Source organism: Neophocaena asiaeorientalis, unplaced genomic scaffold (genome assembly GCF_003031525.2).
Source record: "Neophocaena asiaeorientalis asiaeorientalis breed wild unplaced genomic scaffold, Neophocaena_asiaeorientalis_V1.1 scaffold388, whole genome shotgun sequence".
Lineage (NCBI taxonomy): Eukaryota > Metazoa > Chordata > Mammalia > Artiodactyla > Phocoenidae > Neophocaena > Neophocaena asiaeorientalis.
The window spans coordinates 31,368-35,967 of record NW_020172738.1 but is presented as its reverse complement, the minus strand read 5'-3'; the positions used below and the strand labels follow the sequence as shown (position 1 = coordinate 35,967).

Sequence of the window (4,600 nt, the reverse complement as noted above, 5' to 3'; positions counted from 1 at the left end):
CCCCCCCCCCCCCCCCCCCAGTTCTACATATCTATCTCTTGATCTAGAAATAAATCTCAATTTGGTTTTAAAAAACAAAAAAAATTGGCAGTGGGTAGGAGAAGAAGTGCACAACCCTTTTTCCAGAGAACCGGGTGAGCTGCAGGAATAAAGACTGTATTCCCAGATCATCTGTAGCTTCTCAGAAGGTGGGCCGCCCCCTTCTTCCCGGCTGTGCTGGGGTTACAGTTGCCGGTGGTGTGGGATTGGAGGCCTCCAGTGTATTACCCTGGAGCCAGTAGTTATGGGTCGCTGCCCCTTTGCCAAGCCTATGTGCAATACCCCCTCGGTGCTTTAGTGCAGGAAGCCCATTCCAGGAAGCATGGGAATGCCGCCTTTCGATTTCGGGACTTGCGAGTAAGGCTGGGAGGAAACTGGCCTATGCATTTTTTTTTAAACGTTTATCTTTACCATCTTACTCGTTTATAAAATTCTAGTTCCTTGAGTGACTGAAACACCAATCTTTTTATCACTTACTCATTCGCACTTTAATTTTCTTCCTTCCAGACTTGTTCTCTGGACATCTGTGGGAGCGAGGGCTAGAGCAGGGCGAGGACGAGCTGCGCGCTCCCTCTGATGGTGTTGGCGGCTCTGTTCTCCCCTTTCCCCTGCCCTCGCCTCCCCTTTTCAGTTTGCTGTTCAGGGAACTCGTGCTGAGGGGAGTTGAAATTCACAGGCCAGGGCATGTCTTTTATTTATTTAATTATGTTGCCCAACAGAACTTGATTGTAAATAAAAATGAAATCTGTTATGTACTTTTCACACTCCATGCCTCTTGGTAGTTATTTTATTCTTCTTTATCCTTAAGGGCAAAAAGCTGGGTTTTTTTCATTTGTTTTCCTGGTATTCATTCATTTGTAAATGATTGTTAATACTGTCCCCGTGCCTTTCCTTATTGTTCATCATTTAAGCCCAAGGTATACTGTCTGTAAACATCAGCGTTCCAGTTTCACGTCATTTGCAAATCTTAACTGGAACCAGAAAAGGGTCTCTTCGGAATTTCGGCAGCTGTGCCGTCTGCTCCACGCTGCAGCAGTACGAGCTTCCTGTCCCTGCGCTGCAGACTTTGTTCACGGGATTGATAGTGAACTGTATGTGTCTCCCAGCCGCCAGGCCTCTTCTTTGCTGAAGGGGCATGAATTTCCTCATTGAAGAGTGATTTATTCGTAGCAGCTCAGATATCTAGCAAGCGGCCGTGTGCCATAACAAATTAGGGACTCCCTGATATATCCCACCCCCACCCCCAAGGACCCCTGTCCAGCCCATTTCCAGACGGTAGTCCAGCAACTTGAGTCGGGATTCCATCATGATCTGGAGTCTCAGAGGCAGCCAGCAATCTCCAAAAAGCGGAACGTGGGGATCCTGTTGCAGTCACCTTCAAGGAGGTAAGTCTCATTCTTCAAAAAGGCTGAAAGTAAACATTGTCGTAGCCTCTGATTATCCTGGGTTTTTTTTTTTTTTTGACCTTGGAGGGAAGCAGGACTGCTCTCTGCTCTTAACAAAGATATTTCAGTTTGAGATCCATCCATACTGTAAAGCTCTCTTCAGGTCACCTGACTGCCAAGGCTGGGTTACAGGTATGGCTTCCATTGGGTGGAACATGCTTCCAGCCAGCTCATGGTCTTCATTCTCTTTTTCTCAGATCATCTGGGACCCTCCTCCAGTGCTGCTGGTTTCATTGGTCAGGGTGGGAGGTGGGCATGGGGTTTTTTAATTTCCCAGATGAATCCCGACTGGTTAGAGCTAGCGTGCTCCCCTGCAAGTGTTGTGGGCTTTGATCCAGACGTTAGCATATCTCGGGCTGAGAATTAAAGACTTTTAAAATTTATATTTCCTAGGTTGTTTCCCAAAATAGTGTGATATATCAAGTTCTGTGCCTTATTCTTATAGCACATACTGTGCACACATTCACTTTTACCTTTATCTTGTGAAGCCCGGATGCATCTTTTATATCACAGCACACGGGATATTTTGTGGGGACACTGGGGCAAGTGGATGAAGCTGCTCTCAGCTGGGAGGGGCCAGCCGAGGCCCCAGGGGCGTGTTTGTTGGGAAATGCCAGGGTTTGGAGTGTACCAAGGTGTGCAGAGCTACCGTGTGTCTTCACATCTATAGCACAACTGTGATCAGTCGTGGTCTTGGGGAATCTGACAATTTGAAATGCAGACCTGAAGCTCGCCGCCTGGGTGCAGCACCGGGAGAGAAGGGTGGCAGTGATGAAACCTCGTGCAGGACTGCTTGCCAGGCTGCAGAAGCCACAAATGTTTGTTTTTATGAGATGTCTTGGATAGTAATAAGGAAGCTGTGGTGCTCAAATTCTGTCAGATCTGAAGTGCATCCCATTTCACAAATGGGGGGAAGTTTCCCGGCGAAGCAAGAGGCTCTTCCGGAGTCCTGGCCCCCAGGTGGGCATTGGTGCCCCATCCAGCCCTGCACGTGAGCCAGCGGGAAGTGCCTCTTCGGGGGCGAGGACGAGCTGCCCGTGTTTGTCTTTATTCCACTGTGTCTTTTCTCTTGTGTCTTACTGTAGGGCTCATTCTCACTAGAAATCCCAAATTTTCAAGCCAATAAACTTTGGGAATCTTGAATAAAGTGAAATATATCTGTATTTGCATAGATTGTGTAGAAACACGTAGGATGTGTGGTACGTGCCAGTGAAAGATTGGACTCTGATCCACAAAGTGATTCTTGCCTCCCTCGCCTCGGCAGAATCGGATTCTCTCACCTCAGGGAGCCCTGGTTTCCATCTGTGCTGCTGAACTCTCCCCTGTGTTCACTCCAGACGCTTCTCGCATCCTGTCTGTGCTCTGGCCGTGGTGGACTCTTCAGACGCTTCTGCTCTTACTCATCTTGCTGGGGACCGAGCTGCCCTCTTCCAACCCTGAGTGGCAGGCATGATGGGAACATCCACGTCTCTGGGGGTCCAGAACCCGAGGAGGGGAAGGAAACACCAGTGTAGCAAGGTGTACGTACCTGCCACTCAGTACCATTGCCAGAGTACTTTACAGCAAGGTTCAAGCATGTCATTTTCCCCATGAATCGGCATGCATCCCAACCTAATAAGGACACCATGCCGTAATTACACCTCACCGAATTAAGTGACCCTGTTATCCACTATCCAGTCTATATTCAAATTTTCCTGACCGTTCCAATGTTTTTTATGATTACAACCTCTTAGAACCAGGTGGTTCTAAGTAGTCGTAAGCCAGAAGTCTTGGGATCAGCCATATCCTTGACACCTTGACATTCACGTGGTGCTTGGCACACAGTGGGCACTCAGTAAAGTTTTTATTTAGTAGAACTGAATCAGCAAAGAAACAAGTGAATCAGCATCCGGTGAGCTTTTTGCTGCCTAACAAACTGCCATGGCATGGAATGGCTTAAAGCAAGTACTGTTTCTCCTGATTCTGTGAGCGGGCGTAGCCGGCTGGATTGGGGGCAACTGGTAGAGGGTGGCCTCCCTCGTATCTGACTGCTAATGTGCCATCAGCAAGGGGAACAAGGATGATGCGGCAAGAAATCAAGCGTCTGTGGGACCGCTTGTCGCTCTGCCTAGTCACCTCCGTTACACCCCGCTGGCTAGAGCAGGTGGCACGCGCAGCCCGGCCTCTGAGTGGGACTGCGGAGCAGAGTGGGGACAGGGAAGGGACTCGCCTTGGCGGTTCTGGCAACTGGTGTGCCACGCTGCGTTTGGTTGACTTTCCTCACGTAAGCTCTGTGTCCCACTTAGGAATGTAGCCCTGGAGATTGCTATGTGCTAGGCTCTGGGGATCTGGTCCAACCCTAGGACCTGGAGAAGAGAGCAGGGGAATTCAGGCTTTGGGCTTCATTTTTCCAGAGGAATGGACTTCAGAGACAATGGGAAGGTATGCTCGTGAGCCAGGCCCATAGGAAGACAAGCTGTACACGGTCTAGTTTCTAGATAGAAAGCCATACATTCCATTGCTCCCCGGAGTACGTGCCCACGTGCTTCTAAGAGGTCGTAAGCCAGAAGTCTCAAGATCAATCATATCCTTGACATCTTGACATTCACGTAGTACTTGGCACAAAGTCTTTATTTAGTAGAATTGAATCAGCAAAAACAAAGTGAAACGTAACCAGCTAAAAGGAAGAGTAAGAGGGCGAGTAGTTTTAAAAAAATAAGAATAAACCACTTAGCAAGGGTAAACATTGTTTCATAGGGGTGTTGTGTATATATGTGTGTATGTACTGGGTCGCGGTGTAAAAAATGTATTTCTTTTTCTACTATTTTTAAATGTACTGAGTTGAAATTCAGCTAACATAAAATTAGTCATTTTAAACTGAAAATGGCATTCAGCACATTCACAGTGTTGTACGAGCACCACCTCTACCTAGTTCCAACAAAAAAGCGTATTTCTTAAACTGGATTAGTGTCCATTTTTTTTCCCAAACTTTGGATCGATAGCAGTTGATCTGTCTGTAGAAAAGGGCGGGCCCTCGTCCTGCTCAGCTTGGGCTGCCATAATGAAATACCGTAGCCTGCATGGGTAGATATCATAGACCTTGCATTTGTTCATGCTTTTTTTTTTTTTTTTTTTCC

The 4,600-nt window shown here is 47.6% G+C and overlaps 1 protein-coding gene across 1 annotated transcript in view; it reads left to right on the top strand.

The window, feature by feature from the left end:
- The first annotated feature begins 22 nt into the window (after window positions 1–22).
- Window positions 23–4,600, top strand: part of SAG (S-antigen visual arrestin) — a 34,962-nt gene continuing 30,384 nt past the window's right edge. Inside the window, exon 1 of the mRNA XM_024740494.1 lies at window positions 23–1,424. The gene's annotated coding sequence lies outside the window, so the exon portion shown is untranslated. The remainder of the gene's footprint in view (window positions 1,425–4,600) is intronic.